Source organism: Pleurodeles waltl, chromosome 3_1 (genome assembly GCF_031143425.1).
Source record: "Pleurodeles waltl isolate 20211129_DDA chromosome 3_1, aPleWal1.hap1.20221129, whole genome shotgun sequence".
Taxonomy (NCBI): Eukaryota; Metazoa; Chordata; class Amphibia; order Caudata; family Salamandridae; genus Pleurodeles; species Pleurodeles waltl.
The window spans coordinates 759,352,685-759,377,385 of NC_090440.1; positions in this window are offsets into that span (position 1 = coordinate 759,352,685).

Genomic DNA, 24,701 nt, shown 5'->3' on the forward strand with positions numbered 1-24,701 from the left:
CTACAGCAATGGTGGCCATTGTGGCATTGTGTTCTTTCCACTGCTCTATGGCCAGCTGAATCCTCTGACTTTGCTCCAGGGTGGTTACAATCTGTGCCAACCTCTCTTGGGTATGTTGGTAGGCCCCCAATACCTCTGCAATGACGTCCTGGGCTGCTGCATCTATCCGGTGCCCTACCCCCTGACCCACTGGGGCACTTGACCTTGCCCTGGCCCCCTGTGCCAGTGTCCCCTGCGCAGGTCTTGATGTGCCACTAGTACTGGGGCCCTCATCTTCCTGCATGTTGGGGGTGGGAGACTGTGGCCTCTGTTGCTGTGTTCCACCTGTTTATGCCCTGGGTCCACTGGTGTGGGCACGCCTCCCCTGGCCTGCTGGTCTTGACTGGGTGTTAGGGGTGACAGTGTTTTCCTGGGTGGGGCTGCTGCATGGTGAGCATCCAGGGCTGTGTGAGGGGCCTGCCTGCTCATCAGTGTCCAGGGATCCTTCACCAGTGTCCTGTGATGTGCCTCTGTCTCCCTGGAATGCTGTGGCACTCCTTGTCCCCCCCATTAGGGTTTCATGGGTGGTGGTGCCTTTTGGGGGACATAGAAATGTTTGTTACATATGCAGGAGGTTTCGAGGTGGGCTGTACTGTGCAATTTAGTGCTGGTGTGCCTTTCAGTGGCCTTCAGGGGTGCCTTTGTGAGATGGACATTGCATTTAGTGGCAGTAGTGGGGTTACATTGTGGTGGGGGTTATTATTCCATTGTGGGTACCTGCAGGGGTGGGTGGCTGTGCACAGCGGGAGTGATGTGGGTCTGGTAGTGAGTTGTGGGTGATGCAGGGTGGTGGATGTGGTGGGTAATGGCTGGCAGTGGGGTGGGTCTAGGTGGGTGTGAGTGGGGTGGGGTGGTGCATGCATTACAGGTATGGTGTAAATGGGGTAAATGTAGACAACTTACCCAAGTCCATTCCTCAAGTGAGTCCAGTGAGTCCTTTTGGGTGCAGGATGGCGAGTACCTTCTCCTCCCAGTCGGTGTAGTCTCGTGGTGTTGGTGGCGGTCCTCCCCAGTCTTCTGCATTACGATGCGGTGCCTGGATGCCATGCCCGGACTTTCCCCCGCAGGTCGTTCCATCTCTTGTGGATGTCGTCCCTGGTGCGTGGATGGTGTCCCACTGCATTCACCCTGTTAATAATGGTCTGCCACAGCTCCATTTTCTGGGCGATGGGTGTGTGCTGCACCTCGGAACCGAATATTTGTGGCTCCACTTTTAGGATCTCGTCCACCATGGTCCTTAGCTCCCTTTCGGTGAAGCGTGGATTTTTTTGTGGGGGACATGGGGAGGGTGGTGGATGGCGTCAGGACTGGGGACGGTGTTTGGGTGCTCCTGTGTGGGTCGCTATGCGTGTCCTGTCTGCTGGCGTTCTCTGTCTGGCTCTGGTGCTCTCCGTCTTCTGGTCTTGGTTTCCTTGCCAGGGATTGTGGGGTGTGTCTGGGGGTGTTTTATGATGTTCTGGATGTGTGTCAGGTGTGTGGGTGCTACGCCTATCCAATGTGTGCACTGGTTGCTGTTGGGCCCACTTGCCGCCCATGGTGGTCGTAGCCGCCAATGGTCGTCCGGCCTCCACTGTCCGCTGAGGTGATTTGTGCATCATTATTTGGAGGGTGAGATGTGGGTGTGCTTGGCGGTGGCGGGGTGGGGTGGTCCGGGATTCCCGCCGACAGGGTCCTGGCGTGGAGTGGTGGTGTGGGAATGTTTTGCGGGGTTGGGTTTTTTGTTCATTATATGGCGGGTTTCCATTCGCCGACGCCGGCGGGATTCTGTTCACCGCCGCCACGGCAGTCGGCGGTCTTTCCCGCCATGTTCATAATGACCGCCTAAGTGTAGTGATCTAGGCATGCCCCTTCTTCCTCATTTTCACTGATATTATCAAAGTACTCAAAAATAAGAAATGGAAGATAAGAGGTGGAGCTTTTCGATAGCCATAGCCACTCAATGTATTCAACTTCAGACAGCAATTAGACAAGAAACAAACTGATGAAATTTGAAAATTCCTAAAATGCGTGGACTTTCTCCACTCAGTGAATTACCCAGTTGTGCCTTCTCTCTGGTAGTTTCTACTAGGCACCAAGGTGTCTTTGGTTGTATGAGCGCCTTATAAAACCAACACAAATATACATAGAAAATGGCACCTTTGCAGCAATTAATTTCACATATTTGGGGAAAAAGGGAAAGGTACTTGATTAAGGAGAAATATCTGACTCCGGTGAGTCGTTGAATTTGAGGAAATGACACAAGCATTTTCTTGAATGATGGGTCATATATAGATGGCCTTTTAGGAAGAGGATGAACTGAAGGGTCTATTTCCTGTTAGGGGACTAAGGGCCAGATTTACAAGAAAGTGTTGCATCAGTTCTGATGCGCCACTTTTTTTGCTCTGCAGGTGCCCCACCTAACAACACCATGTACGCACCGTATTTATAATATGGCACACCATGACGTTGTTAGAACAATAGCGTCAACATTTTTTATGCTACTGTGGCGCTTTGCTACACTTGCGTCAAAAATTTTGGCGTTAGTGTATGTAGCAAAGTGCAAGGAGGCCCATTGATTCAAATAGGTGTGTCATTTTAAAGCCTGTTATGAGCAGGAGTTAAAAATGATGCCAAAAAGGGCAAAGTGAAATCTTGTGGATTTCACTGTGCCATTTTTGCGGACCTCCTAACACCGGAACGCCCCCTTGCATCCATTATGCCTGATGCAGGCATAATCTGGCACAAGGGGTCGCAAAATGGCGCAATGCATGCATTGCACCACTTTGTAAATATGGCGCTGCAAAAACTGCTTCCTTGAGCCACATTAGCTAAAAAAAAAATAACGCTAATGTGGCGCAAGGATGTGTTTGGGCCTTGTAAATCTGGCCCCTAGCCTCACAACTGATGTGATGACCAAGATGGATGAATGGGTGCTAAACACTGAGTAAGTAAACGTGAATCCTTATGCAAAAGCAAAATTATTACAAAGATAGGTTGGAATTAGCGATCCAGCATAACATGCCATGTTATATAAATGCATCTTGTTCATCCGTCTGTGCATTAGATACACTTCGATCACTGACTGCGGAAAGGAAGCATCACTGTCAGGAAAATAAATAAAATGGCGGTATGTGCGGGTGATAAATGTAGCTGTCTGGAGCAGAAGCATGAAGGGGAACACTGTCTGACTCATTGATAAAGCTGAAAGAAATGATGGAAAGCAAAGATTAGAGTAACGAGGGAAGTGTGTTTCCCTGCCGTCACTCAAGGTTGCTCTAGCCCTCGGTTGCAATGGGGAACACAATAGCTGCTGCGCGACAACTTCGTCATGCCCTCACCTGCTGGCGGAAGCCCACCACTGAGCACCGTTAAATTATGTCAATGCAATTCCTCTTATTGAGAGCACTAAGGAAATGGATACTAGCCAACATGTAAATGAGGAATTATTATATGTAGTATCAAAATATCGTGGAAATATTATAAGAATATTATAGATGGAATATCAACTACCTCTATAGCCTCATGTAAACATATATAACTAAGTACAGGTTTACTATTCCTATCTTCAACTATATCCACTTTGACGACATGTAGATCTTGAACGTACATAAATATGGAGTCAAGAAGTGCAAACCTATACTTACCTGTACATACTTACCCCCACATAATTCTGGAAGTTGATACTTTGACTATGATAGGTTTATGGTGTTGTATTGTAACATAAGAGTATGCGTGCTTCTCATGAAGAAATGGCAGCAATCAGCTTACAGTAAAGGCCGTCAGCAGACGGGTCAAACAGTGAAAACTGCCAAACTTCACTTATTTTTGGACAGAATATATTCATTTCGACCGTTTGTGCATATGTTTTCATGTCGTTCTGAAAGGCCTTGCCTTGTGATCGTGTAAATTCACGCTTCTAATATTCAATCAAAAAATAAAGATTCCTTCTTTCCCTTCTCCCTGTTTTTGAGGATGTATACATTTCATCTGATTTGGGGACTCTATCTGCGAACCACTCTCAGATTTCACCCTTTCTGGGGTTGGCTTGCTGTAATTTTCAGTGTGCTTGCTAAAATGGTTTCCTATTATGAGAAGAAGGGGATGGGACAGAAGTGATCTGTGTGTTTCCCAGTGTTGGACTGGCCTATAGTGTAATCAGACAGGGCCTGCTGGGCTGGTCTGACAGATCAGTGTGTGGGACAGTTTTTGGGCTGTTTGTAGGCCCTTTTTAGGGTCGAGCCTGCGTTGCATGCGCTTGCGCATGCGTATCGCAGCGAGACGCTTTAGTATTTAGAAAAGGGCTCGGAGCCCTGTCAACTTCACGTCAGTGTATTTTATTGGTTCGTGGGCTTGCCTAATAAAATCTGCTTGCTTTCATTAGTCAAAGGCACGCATACGTCATGCCTTTTCTGGTGGCTAGACCTCCTTGAGTGCAGCGACCAAGTACAGAAAACATGCGAGGCTCGCTGTTTTCCATCGCGCTCGTGGACTTCTTTTTCTCTAATTTAGGAGCGCGATCTCGCTTGGCAGAATCCAGCGCTTTACATAGTTAATTTCACTTTTTCGGGTTATGTACATAAATGCACTTTTGCCCGATAGGTGAAAAGTCGGGTTAGGAGTTTACAACGCGATCAGCTCTAACATCCCGTTGCATTGTAAATGCTTGTTATGTTCTGTTGGGACGATCTTTACTGTTGATTCCCCGATTTCCACAAACGTAGCCTGCTGCAAGCAAAAATGCATGCATACTTCCCTACCTTGCGAAACAACTATACATGTTGTCTGTACAAGATCAAAGCTTCCAGAATTTGTAAATGTGAGTCAATTATTTGGCTATTTGAGTCACTAATGAGGGCCACTTCTGTTTTGCCTGGGCTTATTTTCTGTCCCAGTAGGACCCTGGTGTGTCCTCTTGGTGCTAAGGAGATAATGTTTCTTGCAGCTATGTCGAAGTTTTAAGAATTTCATACTGGCTGGTACCTAACTACCCGAAATCCCAAATTATAAGGTTGAAATACTAAAGATTTACCTGGAGTAGGCATGTTTTCCATATCTGTAATACACGAAGTGTCCCAGATCTCTGCAAGGTGTGTCCGGTTGTTCTACAGTATTTTTATGCAAAAAGTACTCTGCCTCACTCATTTTGACTGTCCACTACATACCGTTTGATTTCTCTAACCCCATTCTCTTTCAGTGATTGGTTTGCGGGTTCATTAGCAGCATAGGAAATGGTGGCCATCTCTCCTCCACCGTTTCTTTGCTCCTTTTTTGACATAGGTTTCAGGGCTATGTTTTTTTTGCACTTTAGATTTATGGGGCAATTTTGACCTATTTTATCCATTTCGTATCTCTCTTCGAGTTCCCCTGGGGTCTTATGTTTTTTTCAGTGACTGTCCCATAGCATTCTATTGTAATTTCATGATAGTCGTCATTGTATGTGTTAACGTGGTGTGGTAGACTTTGTTAAACATTTACTTTATTGGCACCCTTCACTTGTGTGAGAGTTGATTACTATAGGCCTGTTTGACCCGATACCTGTCAAATATCATGTTAAGATATTTCCCTGGGATTCACATACTGGTAGAATAAGTAGATCATTTCTGCTTGGCTAGTACTCTAATGCGTTCCTATTGGACAATGTAAATATTCCATTAGGAACATGTTCATGCGTGGCTTTTAAATTCTGCTATCATGTTTCTTTTTTCCACTCATGCAGATGCTATTAGATTTGCTGTGCTACCGGGCATTTTGGGGTTCTCTCTGTGAACAGATTCAAGGAATATTCATGCGTTCCTAGCCGATTAGGAGATGGATATCTCATGATCCAGTGGACCACCTTCTGGGCCGGTTGTCTAAAACCTTTCTTCTACTGTTCCTTTGATATTCTACCAATTGTGTTACTTGTTTTGACCAAGAACCCTGACGTCCATCATCGTTGTGTCACTGTATTGTACCCTTTGAGCATTTGGTTGATCTTGTGTCCGTCAAAGTGCATATTTTATCTTTCCACTAATTTTTGTCTGCACCCTGACCTATGTAGATGCCAATGGAACATCTTATCAAGACAGGCCCGCAAGCTGTTTTTAGCCTGTGGCATCTAGGGGAGACCTCAGAGAATCACTGCAGAATTGAAAGCCTGTGAGTGAGCAAGTGAGTGAGTGAATATCTGTAATTCACAATATATAATTGTGTCTCAGCAAAGGAGTGTTAATGTCCTTCAGATATAAGTATCAGAGTTTTGTTAGAGATTTCCTTCAGATATAAACATCAGAGTCTTTTTTAGAGATTTAAAAATAACATAGGTTTCTCACCAGCTTCTAACTATAAAGGCAGGGGTAAACTTAAATCAAAGTAAGAGTGGAGGCCAGTCAGAAAGTTAATAAGATTCCCTTCAGCTCCATGCGCAGAGAACCAGATACATGGGTGTAGAAGACACTGCACCTGTAGAACTTGGCAGACGTGACCCTTATTTAGATAGTGGATGTTTCTGGGAGAAAAACATCAGAACACAAAGTAAGGGACCAGGGCAGTGTGATGTTCCCCAATGACCCTTTTGAAACTGTAGGAATTGAGTCTGGATATTGGAAAAAGCGGTCCCGTCTTGGTAAGTGAAGGGATGATGATGAAGAGCTGGAAATGGGAAAAGCCCTGAAATGCACCAAGGATCTTGCATATTTACGTCCAAATATTTTATCTCTAGTCCCTAAAAGTTTCTGAAAGTCCTTGAACAGTCAAGGAAAGCAATATGAGCAGAAGAGAAGAGAACCCTCACTTTCACTTTCCTTGCACCATCAAGAGAAATTTCGCAAGATGTTCCATACCTACGTCACTGGAGATGCATTTAGTTTGGAGTATGTTTTGCATAGTCACACTTATGATGTTTCTGATCTAATAACTTCCCCTTTTCTTAATAATGTAGGAACCGACTACTCAACATCCGCTACCCCATAGATTCCTGCAGTTTATTACAGTTAGTTTCCATATGTGTCCTTTTAGACTCATGTGAGTTATTACTTTCTTTTTTTTTCTAATCGGGAACAATCTGTCCTGTGTACAGAGGCTTGAATCAAAAAGAGATGATGGTGTCCACCTACTTGACGTACCTCAGTCATAACTCCTAGACAGATGATCCTTGCCTAGGAGGAGACTTTCGTAACATCATTCAAACACACTACACTAAGACTACAATTTAGTTAAGTGGACTTCGAGAAGATTGTGGTAAGACTCTGGCTTTCTCTGATGCTGAAGAGCCATAATCTAGTTCTCCACCAGGCTCAAGGCAAACTTGTTTTTTGACTCCCATTCTCCAATTTGATTTTCACTGTGGCCCCTGTCCATCCCAGTTCGAAGGGAGCTTGGAAAAGGTTTCCATGCCTATCTTTACCTTTGACCTGAGTCATTGAGTTGATTCACATCTTATATGCCTTTACCCATACTAGTGCTCCTTGTTACTTGATGTTCATGAATGATGTCCAACCACCCACAATATTCTTTTTAGAAATGCGCATTGTTTCAGAACAATTATCTGTTACAACACGGAGGTGTCTACCAAAGCGTTATAGTCGAAACTGTAGCTTTGCTTTGCATGTTGTCTTAATCTTAGGGTTGTGATGAGAGAGTACGAAGTTTGAATATTTGGTTTTACTCCTCGGTGATCTTCATTACATTGAGTAACCCTCTTCCCTGAACTCCTGGATTCTGTCAGTTTCATGCCCGTGCACTGCTTTCATTAAATGCTATGCTGCTGCTTGAGGAACGAACAGCATTTCTGGCTGAGAGATCAAGGAACAAATTCCTTCTGGGTAAGAAAAGAGTCCAACAATATGGATTTGGATGTAAAGGTCTAGGGGCATATTTATACTCTGTCTGCGCCGAATGTGCGTCAAAAATCTTGACACCCATTCGGCGCAAACCTTGCCCCCTATTTAAACTTTGACACCCGAGCCCGCGGATGTCAAAATCCCGCCGTGTGCGTCATTTTCTGGATGCGGAAACCGCCTTGTGTTAATCATATGCAAAGGTAGGCGTTCCCGTCCCAAAAATGACTTAAATGCCTGTGCGTCGTATTTATGCTTCCAGGAAAAAATCCCACACGGCCGGGAGGTGGAGTCGGAAAATGACGCACACGGCGGGATTTTGACGACCGCGGGCTCGGGTGTCAAAGTTTAAATAGGGGGCAAGGTTTGCGTAAAAAATTAACGGCTGGGTCAGGGCAGGCGTTAAAATGGGACAAACACACCTGTATTTAATCAGAACACACAGAAGCAACAGCAGAGCAGCAAAAGGGAGACATGGAGGTGCTTCTCATCCAGTGTGCACGCAGACGCAGAGCACAGCAACAACAACAGCAGCAGCTACCACAACACCAGCAGGGACCCCAAAGGCAACGCAGAAGGCAGGAGAGGATATTCCGCATCAGGACAACCCTTCATGGCCTCAGGGACAATGACATCATCCAGAGGTACATGTTGAACTGGCAAGCCATTCAGCAGCTGCTGCGCAACATTGAGCCACAGTTGGCACCCAGCTTGCTGACACCCCGCACCATCCCAACAGAAACCAAGCTGCTAGCTGTACTACACATGTTGGCAAGTGGCTCCTTTCAAACCACTAGCGCCCTGGTTGCTGGGATATCACAGCCATCATCCTCCGCCTTCTTGCCCAAAGTACTGGATGCCATCGGACTCACACCCCGCCACATCTGCTTCCCAAACACACAGCAGAAGCAGCAGGAGACAAAACAGGGGTTTTACCTCATTAATGGATTCCCACACGTCCTTGGTGCCATTGACTGCACACATGTACGCCTTGTGCCACATGCTGCAACTGAACACCAATACCGCAACAGGAAGCACACACATCCAATCAATGTGCAGGCCATTGTGGATCACCAAGGATTGATCACCAATATCGTGGCAAAGTATCCTGGAAGTGTCCATGACTCATTCATCTTCCGTCACTGTACCATCAATCAACACTTCCAGGATGGACGATATGGTAATGGACTACTTGGTGGTAAGCACAAAAAACCTACTTATATACACACTGCACACCCTCTAGGACAAACAACACATACACCACGACATCGACATGTGGACAGGAACACACTGAGGTTGTGACACCGCTAGGCATGTTTGATAGGTCTGCAGTGAACGTGTCACACATCTGAAATTAGTGGACAGTCTAATGTCAAGACATCAATGATCACAACGTATGGAGAGGTTTGGCTAATTGTCACCTTGCAAAATGTAAGCATCTCACTGATGTTAAAATTAATCCATTTCAGATGTCTAAAGGTATGGGATGTCCAGGGTACATAGATGCTAACGTGTTACCACCACTGTCAAATTGAATCTGTGTATGGAACTATGATCTGACCCCCAGTGAAGACACAGGAACACCTGTATCACAAGTCACAATGCTAGGGAGTGCACACTGTACTGCAAATCCCAAAACATACTGCTGACAACTGGTCAGCAGGCAAACACTCATTCAGCCAAGGAAACAACCCAATGCAGATGGTACATCCTAGGAGCCTAGGAATCAACACAATAACACAAAAGAGCCACAGACAACACAAGACAACTACTGCCATGCAAGGTGATGTGAATGGTGCAAGCTACGTCAACATGATCCCAATCATTTTCTCTTTCAGCTGATCAGGGGTATGGGATCCAGCCATGGATTACGACACCATTTGGCAACCCAAGCACTGCAGCAGAGGGTGCCTACAATGAGGCACATAGAAGGACATGCACCATAGTTGAGAGGACCTTTGGCATCCTCAAGTCAAGATTCAGGTGCCTTGACATCACTGGTGGCAGCCTCCTATATTCACCAGAAATGGTCTGCAAAATCATTTTAACATGTGCCATCCTGCACAACATTTGTGTACGAAGGAAAATTCCTCTATTAGAACCAGAGCCACAAATGCCTGAAGAGGAGGAAGAGGAGGATGCTGGCCTGCAACATGAGGGGGAACAACAAAACACAGCTGCTGGATTGCGTAGGCGCCAACATATTGTGAACAATTTCTTTTGAAACAACTCACCATCACCGCTGTAGCAACATATGCAAATAAACACCGATAATAATCACCATATCATGGTCTGGCTAATCATTTTTGCTCACCTTTATCTCTAACTATCAGAATAAGAGTGTAGCCTCATGGAGCATTGCTGACATACCGATCAGGACACAGAAAATTTCAAAGCAATTTTAATGCGTATTATACAACAGTCACATACACACACACTGTAAATGACATATATCTTGTACATTTCACCTTTGAAGGGCAATAGCAGAGGACCACACCTATTTCACACATACATGTTGGCAACATGGTTCATCGCAGCATATGGCACACAACTAAGACACCATCAGTCAATAATGGAAAAAAATGCCTCATACATGAGGCAGTGGATGTGCTATTGCATTGGTAACAGGAATGTATGACCAGACCCTTGACAGCAGTAAGTCGTACAGCACCTATCTTTGCAAGGACTATCTATGACTAGAGTTCCATATAAGCAGAACATAGACAGCACAAGTGCCACACCTATGACAAGCATTGCGCACATGACAATCCATGTGCATGTCAGCCCATGTCCTAACTCCTGACACACCCATGCTCCTGGTCTCACCCCACCTGTCTTAAGAGGTCCCTGGAATGTTAATATGTGTACCCAGATATTCCCTCCTCTACACACACACAGACTAACAATAGTAATCCAGTGTGGTTCACCCTCTCGTATGGTATGCCATAGTCATAGTACATCTGTCTGCATGGACGTCAGGTCAAATAATGCGCTGGCTTGTAGTTTCTAAGCCCTGTTATCACCTGTAGATTGCTTCCCATGTGAAAGGTACTGTTGGCCATTTGAACTCAAATCTCACCTACAGGACTTGTGAGAAACTGATGCAGCACACACCTGTGAGCACCTCCATGCAGACCACCCATTTGAACATGGACTGCCCTTGCAGATGCTTGCAACAGCATAGAAGCTGCCATTTTGTTGATTACACTGTTATGCATTGCTAGAAAAATAAGCCGTGTAACACAGCCCTTGGGTTTATGTGTCACCTTCCAAAACACAGGACAAACACAGTTTTCCATGTCAACTGTCTTGTTCTTCCTCCGACCAGTCTTAGTCAGACCACTGAGTATGTACCTTGTGAAATTGCTGGATCCTGATTGACCCTGCATCCTGTCAGCCTGACTGGCACCTGTCTGTGCGTTACCCAAAAGGTTCCTTGTGGCTACATATGTAGCATACTTGCTTTCCCAACCCACACATTCCTCCGGGGGTATTTTGTTAGGTGCTTCCTCAATGCATACTCAAATACATTGTATAGCATAATCTGCTTTTTTATGTACCATAATTGTGAACTTGTCTCCAAATACCCAAATCATGGCCTATCCCTTGTCTGGGTCTCATGTATGCATGAGCGACAAAGTGTGACAGTGTATCAGGGCCGTATGCAGGGATTGGGTATGGTGCCTCTAGCAGAACCAGCAACCTCTGATAATGTGCATGAAAATTCCACACATGTTAGGACCCTGACAGTTCACACACTGAATCAGATTGCTCACAACATATTGATGGCCTGTGCATGCTGAATAGCTGCAAGATTAATCAACACAGAGGCTATGATGTTCCCTGATGCAGTGGGAACTTTACAGGCCAACCTGTGTACAAATGTTGTATGTAATGACACCTGCCGGAACATGACTCCTGAGATATGATCTCACTCAGCACACCAAGGTTGCCCTGTTGACAATCGCATAACACGTCTGCAGTGACAGGGTGGGATCATCCCCATGTAGGTTCTCATGTCCTCATTGGCTTTACTTCCATTGATCTCCGAAGGATACTCAGTAGATCCAGGAATAGCCGCCACTGACTCATGATGAGACCTGGACATAACTGTGACAACATAGACCCCTAAAAATATACAGGATCAACATTGGACCACACACATGAACTAGACACCTCTGTGCAATTGATCACTGGAAATATGTTGCCACGTGCTGCCTCGTCTGCTGGTCCACCACTGCCACAGGAGAGTTGTGGCTCAGTCATATGACCACAACTGTGGGGTGATATTACATTTGTGGTTCACCTTTGGCTTTCCGTGTCAATAACATGGTACCCACTTAGTCTGTACATGTGCCTGACTCACAGTGGGTTCACCAACAAGTGCCTAGGAAGCAGTATCCAAATTTCCAGGACATGTGACTGGCAAGTTTTGGACCATTGACATGAACAACCGTCTGCCATCTGTCCGGTGCATGCTTTGTCATTTGTGGTGTCTACGTTACCCAAAAATTTGGAAGTGCACACAACAGATGTTTCTACATGTATGACAAACACATGTTCTCTCTCATTTCCACACTGACTTGCATCTGAGGTTTGGACACAATGACTTCATATTCATACAAGCATATTTGCAATAATGCATCTTGTGATGCACACACACTGGGTCCACAACTACATTAGTAGCCAATGCACACACATTGAGCCATAGGCACTGAGGTATTGTACTTATGTGTGTCACATTGCTATCCTCTCCTGACGCCAAACATGTCCAATTTGTGCAATACATATATGTAGGCCACACATATGGCCATCTAGTGCGTCAGCCAAGAGTGAAAATCCTGTTAATGAAGTAGCAGATCATGGTCCGCAGTAGTATCATGTCTCACAGTTGCCCATACACCGTCAAGACCAAAGTGGGTGCAATCAGCCTATCTCAGTTGTGTCACAAATGTAACATAACATTAAAATGGTAAAATGACCCAAACCCAGTTAATGCTCTGAAATTGTGACGCATCCGCGTAAAAAAATGATGCACAAGCATCGAAGAATGACGCTTATGCCCGAAAAACGACGCATAACGACCTGAAAACACCATTGACTCTTCCACACTGTACCTCAGAAAATTAGTTAAGTGTTAGACTATTTCCAAATATATGGATGCGGGCTCATTTCTACTTCTGTGCGTCAAACAAAATGACGCCCAGACTGTATGCGTCAACATTTTTTGACACCTAACGATAAAAACGGCCACCATTTTAGGCAGGAAGTGATGTAATAGGATATCCTGTTTACAGATTATGTACAGTGGGTTGACTTTCACTTTCACTCTGCAGTCTGTGATACTTCCTGACTGTGTGGCTGTGTTGAGAGTTTTGTCAGGTTAAATTGTGCTTTTGTCTCCTGTGTGGTCCATTTCTTATCATTTTGTGAATAAAATATTGTTGTTGTATCCTGTCTGAATGTTTTGTGTGTACAATTGTGTTGTATAGTATTGTCTTTGTTGTTTTTGGGAGTCTGTTGTGGGTAGTGTTAGTTTGGGTCTAGTTGGGCTGTTTTAGTTGTTTAATTTAAGTTTTTCATATTCTACTTTCCCCCTATTCTCCTTTGTTCCCCTTTACCCCCTATTTATCTTTTGCTGCTAAGATGTTGGGTAGGCCTCGTCTTGGCAAGATGGGTGAGGAGGAGCTGGGTGGTTTTGTATGGCTGGTGTGCCATTTCCTCCCCCTTTTGATTGAGGCAGGTGGGCGGGTGATACAGGGGTATCACACTGAGGCACGGAGGCTCCGGTAGGCAAAGGTCTTGCATCACCTGCAACGCATTTATCAGACACCAAGGAATGACCACCAGTGAAGCACTGCTGGGCTGACCTCATCTCCAGGGAGCAAGATCTGCTGGACCACCTGGGGATTGTGATTGGTGGCCCTGTTGGTGAGTACAAATCATGTAAATGTGCACGATTAAATGCTCTGTAGTGACATCAGATGATTTGTACAATATCTGCTGGCAATGTTGTTGAGTGTGTGGAATGCTTTGGAAACATACAGGGTCATTTATGTACTATGTTAAGGACCACAATTGCTAGCTGTTAGGAAGCAAGTGCTCTGCAAACTTACTGAATACTTTTGCTTAATGTAAGTTGGTGCCACCTTTGTGTCAAACAGCAACACAAATCAGGAGCCAATTATGTATAGATATAGGTCACATTTGCCTGTGAGGTATAGACATTTCCAATTCATTACCAACATATGTTGACGCAATAGCTAGACTGACTTTTGAAACACTACATGAGGCTGAAAATGAGTGCAGGCTTCACGTCAATTGATGATAGCAATGTGGCCCAAACATATGTCTCATGTGCGTCTGGTGAGTGTGTAAGGAAAGCGATCACGGAAATTCAAAAAATCTTAGGGATTATTGTGGTCCTTCATCATTTCGGATACATGTCAGATCTGGATTTGGAGACATAGGGAACAAGTTCAAGCTACCCTCAGCTAACATCTTAGACTGGTATTTGGTGTTTGTTGTTTCACCTTTCATTTAGGGATGGCTGGCCAAAGGTATGCACATGGGTTCATATCCCTATGGTTGGTGCAACTCATCATGGCTGGGCCACATCAAATGAAGAAACTGTAACAACATGAGGGCTCACAACTGTCCCTGCCCCTCTGTACATTGTACCTGTGTGTCATAAATTTGTCATGGGCACAATGGCTGGTTGACTGGTAATGCACTCCTCAAGGAAAGTGGCTTTGGATGTCTCTCTTGGATACACATGATGAGATGAATACACTCAATTATTATGTCTGCTCACTAATGAAGGAGCATGTTTGACACCACATGATAGTTGGGGCCACTGCATGTGTGCATATATGTGTGTAACACTCACAGGAGACCCATGGTATGTCCATGTTAGCCGTGCTATATCGGATGCAGTATCATCATGTGTGAGTGGCTTTACTTACTTTTGTAATCTTACACATAGTATTTGTCTTTGTAATTGTTGGACAGTGCACAGAATTTGAGCACATTTCTCCCTTCCATACCTTACAGGTGGACAGGCACCCTACACTGTTGGAGAGGTGGCTACATTTGAGGACCCAGACAACTCCAGTAAGTGTTGATATGGCTGTTATGTGTTGTGTTTGCTGGTGATGTGTGATGGACTCCTGTGTGTTTAACACATAGCAAGGTGTGATGCGCTGGCCAATCATTTGTTTTGTTCCATGAGTGGGATTTCATTTTATCACCATCTTTGAGTTGGCCAATCCTTATCCTATTGTCTTATTTAAGGATTTTAGGTCAGTCCTGTAGGCCCGCAATGTGAATGGGGATGAGTCATGTGGATAACACTTGTATCAGCAAGAGCCGCACTGGACCTAATCTGTGATTTAGTCAGCCTGTCAGACCCACATTTTCCCAGAATGGGGCTGCTAAATGCTTACCCACAGACTTCTGCTTCCCAATTCACTAATGTACTTATTAAACTGTAGGTTCTCTGACCTTGTTGTCAGGACAGGACGCTCCCCCCGCCACGCAGCGCACCCTGCAGGTGCTCTGTCCCTGACTGCCGCTGCTACCCGTGCTCGAGGCCCTCCCCCTCCCATCTAGCTACCTAGTGTTATTTCTCATCCCCCCTCCCCACTCGCCGCTCCCTCGCCCGTTTTCCCGCCGCTTCAGCCCGCCCCCCCTCCCACCCCCAGCTCCTCCTCCCACCCCCAGCTCCTCCTCCCTCCCTCCACCCCCTCTTAATGCAGGTCGCTGCGCTGCAAGGGCGCGTTCTCTGACCTTGTTGTCAGGACAGGACGCTCCCCCGCCACACAGCACACCCTGCAGGTGCTCTGTCCCTGACTGCCGCTGCTGCCCTTGCTCGAGGCCCTCCTCCACCCGCAGGCTCCCGCCTGCGCTCTCATCCCTGGTGGCCCAGTGGTGGGCAGTAAGGTTTGCTTCTGTTGTGTCTGTTTTTTTTCTCAGTTTTTCTCTGTTTGTGCCCACTGTATTCACTGCATATAGTCACGTTGTCTCTGTTATTTCAATTTGTGCCCTTTGTGCTGCCTCTGGTTGTCCTAGTATTTGTGGCATAGAAGTCACGTTATTTTTTGTCCTCTCTGTGCGCTTTGTACTGCATCTTTGCTCTCTCCCCTTGCGTGTCTCCCTCCTCCTCTGACCCCCCCGCCCCCAATCCAGCGCCATCCGCCTGCTTCCCTGACTATTTTCTCCCACTCTACACCCCCTGCCCTCCCACCTCCCCCTCCCCTCTAGCTACCTAGCATTATTTCTCTCCCCCCATCCCCACTCGCCGCTCCCTCGCCCGTTTTCCCGCCGCTTTGGCCCCGCTCCCAGCTCCTCCTCCCTCCACCCCCTCTTAATGCAGGTCGCTGCGCTGCGAGGGCGCGTTCTCTGACCTTGTTGTCAGGACAGGACGCTCCCCCCGCCACACAGCGCACCCTGCAGGTGCTCTGTCCCTGACTGCCGCTGCTGCCCGTGCTCGAGGCCCTCCTCCACCCGCAGGCTCCCGCCTGCGCCTCATCCCTGGTGGCCCAGTGATGGGCAATAAGGTTTGCTTCTGTCGTGTCTGTTTTTTTCTCCGTTTTTCTCTGCTTGTGCCCACTGTATTCACTGCATTATAGTCACGTTGTCTCTGTTATTTCAATTTGTGCCCTTTGTGCTGCCTCTGGTTGTCCTAGTATTTGTGGCATAGTAGTCACGTTATTTTTTGTCCTCTCTGTGCGCTTTGTACTGCATCTTTGCTCTCTCCCCTTGCGCGTCTCCCTCCTCCTCTGACCCCCCACCCCCAATCCAGCGCCATCCGCCCCCTTCCCTGACTATTTTCTCCCACTCTACACCCCCTGCCCTCCCACCTCCCCTTCCCCTCTAGCTACCTAGCGTTATTTCTCACCCCCCCTCCCCACTCGCCGCTCCCTCACCCGTTTTCCCGCCGCTTCGGCCCCGCCCCCCTCCCGCCCCCAGCTCCTCCTCCCTCCCTCCACCCCCTCTTAATGCAGGTCGCAGCGCGACTGCGCAGCGGGCACCGATGGTGCGCCGGAGGCACGCCAGAGGCAAGCCCGTCTGCGCCCGTCCGCGCCTGGACCGCACCCAGCACCAGAACCCCTGGACCTCGCACCCCGCACCGCACACCGCCCAGTCTCAGCTACGACGCCGCTTCCCTCCACGCACTCAACAACGGCCGAGACCAACACTGCTACCAAGCCGTCCCGAAGCACACCCACGGACCTTTCGCCTGCCGCAACTGCCACTTCACCTGCGACCGAACCCCCAAACCAACAACCGCCAGACCGAACCACCTCCGCTGCATACTCCTCAACACCCGCTTCGCACGAAAACACGCCGTGGAACTCTGGGACCTGATCGACAGCACCGCCCTGGACGTAGCCTTCTTGACCGAGACATGGTGGAACGACTCATCCGCGCCAGACATCGCCATCCCAGACGGATACAAGATCTCCCGCAGGGACCGCACCAACGGCTACGGAGGAGGACTCGCCATCATCCACAAGTCCACCCTCAAGATCACCACCCACACCGACGACCACTTCAACACCGCCGAGCTTCTACACTTCCGGAACCACACCGACCCCAACACCACCCTCAGAGGAACGCTCGTCTACAGACCCCCCGGACCACAGGCCTAGTTCTGCAACGCCATTGCCGACCTCGCAAGCACCCACGCACTCGCCTCCACGGACTACATCCTCCTCGGGGACCTCAACCTTCACCTCGAGAACAACAACGACCACAACTCCACCACGCTGATCAGCAACCTCACGAACCTCGGACTCAGACAACTCGTCACGTCACCAACCCACGCTGCCGGACACACACTGGACGCCATCTTCTCCACCAGCGACCACATTACCTTTAACGACACCACCGAACCCTACTGGACAGACCACCGCTGCATCCACTTTACCTACAACAAAAACCCCGCACACCACCACAGCCGCCAACTCCCCTGCCGCAGCTGGGGCAAAGTCACTGAAGAACAACTTCTCAGCACCCTCTCCCAGAATCCGCCGAACGAGCCCACTGACCCAGACACCGCGGCCTGCAAATTCAGACAATGGATCAACAACTGCGCCAACATCCTCGCCCCACTGAAGAAACCCCCCAGCAACCTCGCCAGCAAGAAAGCCTCCTGGTTCACCGACGAACTCTTGGCCTCCAAACGCGCCTGCAGGAAACTGGAAAAGAAATGGCTCCAAGAATGCACACCGGACACCCACGCAACCCTCAAAGACGCCACCCGCCGACACCACCACCTCATCAAGACCACCAAGAGGTCCTCCTTCAAAGACCGCCTAGACAACAACGCACACGACAGCAAAGAGCTCTTCCGCATCATAAAGGAACTGTCCACCCCCAGCGCCAACGTCAACGACATCCCGCCCTCTCAGGAACTCTGCGACTCCCTCACCGCTTTTTTCCACAGCAAGATCGCCGACATCCACAGCAGCTTCAACACCCCGACCACGCCCACCTCCGTCACCACCTCGAACATCGCCAACCCCATCACCGCCTAGTCCAACGTCAACAACGACGAAACACGCAAAATCATGAACTCCATCCACTCCGGATCACCGACTGACCCCTGCCTCCACCACATCTTCAACAAAGCCGACTCTATCATCGCGCCCCAACTCCGCAAGATCGTCAACGCCTCCTTCGAAACAGGCACCTTCCCGGAAAGCTGGAAGCACGCAGACATCAACGCCCTCCTCAAGAAACCCAAAGCCAACCCCAAGGACCTCAATAACTTCCGCCCCATCTCCCTCCTCCCCTACCCAGCGAAAGTCGCAGAAAAGATCGTCAACCTTCAACTGACACGCTACATCGAAGACAACAACATCCTCGACCCCTCGCAAACCGGATTTAGAAGCAACCACAGCACCGAGACCGCCCTCATCGCCGCCACAGATGACATCAGACGCCAACTCGACCACGGCGAAACCTCCGCCCTCATCCTCCTAGACCTCTCAGCGGCTTTCGACACGGTCTGCCACCGCACCCTACTATCACACCTCCAAGAAGCCGGAATCCAGGAAAAAGCCCTAGCCTGGACCTCATCCTTCCTCTCCGGCAGAACACAAACCGTCCGCCTCCCACCCTTCCGCTTAGAAGCCAACAAAATCATCTGCGGCATCCCCCAGGGCTCCTCCCTGAGCCCGACGCTGTTCAACATCTACATGGCCCCCCTCGCACAAGTGGCCCGCCATCACGATCTCAACATCATCACCTGCGCTGACGACACCCAACTCATCCTCTCCCTCACCAACGACCCCGCCACCGAAAAAGCCAACCTCCACGAAGGAATGAAAGCAGTCGCCGACTGGATGAGAAATAGCCACCTGAAACTGAACACCGACAAGACAGAAATCCTCATCCTCGGGACATCCCCCTCCGCCTGGGATGACTCGTGGTGGCCCACCACCTTTGGAACAGCTCCGACGCCCACCGACCACACCCGCAACTTGGGATTCATCCACAACTCCTCACTCTCCATGAACAGACAAGTCAGCGCCGTCACCTCCTCCTGCTATGTGAGAAAACAGGGCTGATTGCAGAGGCCCCACAACTTTTTGCCCCCATTTTCCTCTTTTTGCTGGTGTTTTCCTGACTTTGATGGTGCCCTGGGTACTGCTAACCAGTCCCAGGGCCTGTGCTCTGTGTAAAATGGATATGCAAATTAGGCTAATTATAATTGGCTAAGTTAACCTACCTATAAGTCCCTAGTATATGGTAGGGCATGTAGGTTTAGGGACCACAGCATAGGTGGTGCACACCTAGGTGCACTGCTGAGGTGCCCAGTGTCATTTTAAAAGCAAGCCTGCCTTGCTGGCTGCTTTTAAAATAAAGTTATATGCAAATTCGACTTTGGAATTAAAGGTACTTCCAAAGTCTTAAACTACCTTATTTTTACATATAAGTCACCCTTAAGGTGTGCCCTATGTGCCCCTAGGGCTGGGTGCCATGTAACTATAAGCAGGGACTTTATAAAAATAGATTTATAAGCCCTAGTGAGGTAAAAACAGCCAAATTCGTTTTTCCCTCATTGAAGTAAATGGCCTTCATAGGCTAGAATGGGCAGACTTTATTTTACATTTTAAAGTCTCCTTAAATGTTACATACCAAGAATTTGGTATCAAATTAATTGCTGTAATAAATCCCACAACTTCCAGTTGTTGGATTTAATATAACTTGTTCAGGTAAAAAGTTTAGACTTTACCTAAAAAGTTGCCAATTTCAGCTCTGCATTTTTTTTGCTGCTGTGCTCTGATTGGCCAGCCTGCAGCAGCTTCTGCCAGGCTGCCTTGATGAGGTGTGAAGTGGCCAGGCTTCACACAAAGGAATGTGCTTGGGGGAGAGAATCTCCCCTCAGCAGATGGTGAGGCAGGAAGGGGGAGGGCTGCCAAACTGGTCTTCAAAGGCAGAGAAGGACATTTGGAGCACCCAGCAACACCCCCACATCCTGCAACCCCAGACAATTAGGTGCCCCCTTGATTAGATTAGGAGAGGGGTGTGTTTATGATTTTTAGCCACACCAGTGGGTGGGCTCAGCCAGATGTAACCTCCAAAAATCAGATTCATCCATGTTGGATTTTTAGAGACTGTTGCCTTCTGGGATGGATTTTTGCCACACTTCCCAGGAAGTGGTCATCACAGGGGACGACCCTGTCCCTGATTGGAGAACCAGGGCCCCCCTGCTTTTCACCCAGGAGCAAGGATAAAACTGGCAGACCTGCACCCACGCCTCAGATCCCCTCCAGAATTCAACAAGAAAGGAACTAAAGAAGAAGAAGGACTGCCCTGCTGGACCCCTGGCCTGCACCTGGACCCTGCACTCAGAAGGACTGCACCAGCTGCACACTTGGGCTTCACCACAAGAAGGACTTTGCCTGGCTTCAACTGGTTCAAGGAGGGACTCCCTGTTTGCTACAGGTGAAAAATTGCTAAACCAAAGTCCCCTGCACCAACTCCTGAAGAAAGCGACCAGCTGACCACTATCCAGTGGCCAAAAAGGAGTTTGCGCCAGGTGCATTCTGGGAGTTGAAGTCCGCACCCCCCAAGGACCATCACAGAACTTCTGGACCCTTGGGGTGAGCTGTGGACCCCAAAAGAACCTTAAAAGAACATCTGGGTGAAGCCCCAGAAGTTTGGAAAAGATTTGAGAATTTTTGGAAAAAAGCTCCAGAGAGGGACCAACCGGCCGCGGAAATTCTAGCCGGCTTGCCTCAACCGCGACCCGGCCTGACTTCGTGGTTCGTCCCGGTAAAGAAAAACATCCAAAAAAGAAACTAAGTCCGAAGGTAAAAAGTTGACCGGGACCTCCCAGCCATCGTATCTGAGAAGGGCTCCATGGACGTCGGATCAAGATCCAGGTTTACCCCAGTCGAAGGATTTTCATCTCGAAAAAACGACTAAGTCCGAAGGTAAAAGTCTCCACCGAGGAAACCCACATCGCGTATCCGGACAAGGGCTCCAGGAGGTCGGATTCAACTGGCAGGCTCGTCCCGGTGAAGAAAAACTTCAAAATAAAGACTAAGTCAGAAGGTAACTTTTTAACCGAGGCCTCCCGCGACCTGTAGCCGAGCAGGGCTCCATCGCAGTCGGCCTGAAAGTTTGACTTTGCCCCGGTCGAGGTGCAACCAGATGACCCGATTGGCACTTTTTGTTTCTAAGCGCTAGAAAAGTAATAATTCTTTAAAAATTCATATCTCCGGTTCCCCTGAACCGATTTTAATCGTTTTTGTGTCATTTTAAAGATAAAAATATAAACTATTTTTATAAATTGGTTTTGGATTTTTAAACTGTTTCCTGTGTTTTATTTAATTACTGTTTTGTGATATTTGAATGCTTTACACTTTGTCTCCTAAGTTAAGCCTTGACGCTCGTTGCCAAACTACCAAGGATTGAGCTGGGATTAATTTACTGAGACCTAACTGTACCTATGTGGAGGTTAGTGGCTTGTTGCTAGGTGTAGGTACCTACCTGCCCTTACCAATAACCCATTTTCCAACATAATTGGAAGCAGCGACGGGATCCTGTACTTGTGTTCAATATCACGTTACAGTTTTAGGTAAAACAAATTAAAAATCCTTTAAATTGTTCTAGTGCAAAAATTGTTTTTAATTTTTAATTTGGATTATTTTCAATTATTGAATTTTTGTAATTTTTCTAAATTCTTGTTTCCAATTTTTGCAAAAAGTTTTTGTTGACACAAAACTAGGGAACCATGGAGCTTGATCTGGCTAACCTACCCACGCTGACAGTAGTCCAGCTTAGGGGGTTGTGTATTGAAAGAGGGTTGCCTGCAACCACTGATCTCAGGAAGCAAATCCTGATCACATCCCTGACAGCATGGGTTGAGGCCCAAGAGGTAGAGTCAGAAGAAGCTCCAGAGGAGGGAGAAAGAAGGGAGGATGCAAACTCTAACCACTCAGGGGAGGGAAGACATCTGAGCCCAAGTGAGGATGAGGAAGAACGGTCCTCAGTAAACACAGTCACTAGGGGCAGATCCAAAGCTAGTGGTGGGAAGGGGTCCTTTCAGGAGGAGAGAACCCATCCATCAGAGAAAGAGAGCTGGAGGCCCAGCTAGCATACATAGCTTTGGAAGCAGAGAAGCTGGCCCTAGAAAAGAAAAAGTGGGCATACAAAGAGAAAAGAGATGGAAGCAGCGATAAAGAAGCTGAGGTGTCCATGGGTGGGGGAGTTTGCCCCAGATTACCCAAGGGGGTAGTTCCTGCTTATGTAGAGGGGGATGACATAGATAAGTGGCTGGGGGCCTTTGAGAGGGCACTCCAAATGAGAAGGGTTAGGCCTCAATACTGGGGTTCCCTTTTGTGGGAGTTGGTCCCCAACTCAGGGAGGGATAGGCTTCTGACCTTAAGGGGGGAGGAGGCAGATTCATACCCTAGTATGAAGAGGTGCTTAGCCAAGAAGTTTGGTCTGACCCCAGAGCAATATAGAATGAAGTTCAGGGACACCCAGAAGGTCAGTACCCAGTCTTGGGTTGACTTTGTGGACATTTCACTAAAGGCACTAGAGGGCTGGATTATTGGTAACAAAGTAGATACTTATGAGGGGTTATACAATCTGATCATGAGAGAGCACATCTTGACCAATTGTATCCAAGAAAGGTTACGCCAGCATCTAGTGGACTCTAAGCAGACCAACCCTAGAGAGCTAGGGGAGGCAGCTGATGAGTGGTTGAGAACCAGGGTGGTTGTCAAGTCCCAGGGGGGAGACTCCAAGAAGGGGGGGACAGGTCCCCAAAAACCTAAGGAGGGAGGTGGTAAGCCCACCACAGAGACTCCCTCTGTACCCCAGAACCCTAAGAAGGAGGAGAGTAAATCCCACTCCCACTCTGACCATCAGAGACAGGGAGACCCAGGGTTAAAAAAGCTCTTGGACAGTAGGGCTTGCTTTGACTGTCAGCAGACAGGTCACTTCAGAGGAGATGCAGCCTGTCCAAAGAAGGTGGTTAGCACTGGGCTGTCCAGTGTAGCCATAGAGGAGGATTCCTCAGATGATGAAGTCTTCCTAGCAATGAGCTGGGAGACAGGACCAGATGGTAAGCTGGTGATCCCTGAGGGTGGGAGTAGGCCCTTCCACCACATTCAAGTGAATGGGATCCCTACCACTGGCCTGAGAGACACCTGTGCCAGTCACACTATAGTGAGTGACCGGTTAGTGACCCCAGACATGTATGTCCCAGGAAAGACAAAGAAAGTCAGGATAGCCACAGGGGAGGTCACCTCCAAACCTGTAGCCATAGTGCCCCTAGAGAGGGAGGGTATCCTTGACTGGATTAGGGTGGTAGTCAGTGCTGACCTTCCCCTAGATTGTATCCTGGGCAATGACCTCCCAGAGGTGAGTCTGGTCCCAGATGGGGTGGTCGCCCAGGGCGCCCCCCCAAGCCAAAGTCCTGGGGAGTCAGTCCCTACAGTTAGGAGACAGGGGTCCCCAAGAAAAGGAAAGAAGAAAAGGAAGGGTAGGCCACTCTTAAAGAGGGTTCCAGGGAGCCAAAGGCCTTCTGCCCCAGTAGGGGGGAAGCCCAGAGTTGGCACTGGTGAGGCCTCCCCTGACCCTAAGGAAGTCCTGAGTAGTCAGGCAGCTGTCCAGATGCAGGGTGTTGCCCCTGCACTGACAGAAGGGAGAGTGGAAGGAGGGTGTCTGCCACAGGAGGTGGTAGCCCCCCACTCTAGACAGCAAGAGGGGTGCCAGGACCCCAAAGTTGCCCCTAAAGCAGCTCAGCCACCTGTCAGTGGAGAGCTTAGGGTGTGGTTCTGGGTACTGACAGCTGTCAGTAGCCTCTGCTGGGTGCTAGCCTTCCTGGCAGCACTGTACTTGGCCTGGGAGGCAGACCCCAAAGCCAATAGCAAAGTAGGCCCCCTGACCCTATTGGTCATGGTGGGGTTGCTCAAGTGTTGGGTGACCTCTTTGGGTAAGCTAGGTGTTGCCCTAGCAAAGTTTGGAGTAGGGGAGGTGGGCACCTCACTACCCAAGTTGGCAGAGAGAAAGGAGGAAGACCCCCCTAGAGGAAAGTTTCAGTTTGAGTTGGGTCCTTTTACTGTTGGGATGGCTTCACTACCCATAGGGAGTGACCCTGACAGGAGGATATAAGGCAGAGTAGGCCCTGCAAAGGGACAGCCAGTTTTCTTCACTGTCTTCCTCGCCTAACAAGCCAGGAAGACTCTCCCAGGGTTGGGCTGAGTCTCCTGGGAGTGTGGGCTGGGGGGGGTTGTGTGAGAAAACAGGGCTGATTGCAGAGGCCCCATAACTTTTTGCCACCATTTTCCTCTTTTTGCTGGTGTTTTCCTCACTTTGATGGTGCCCTGGGTACTGCTA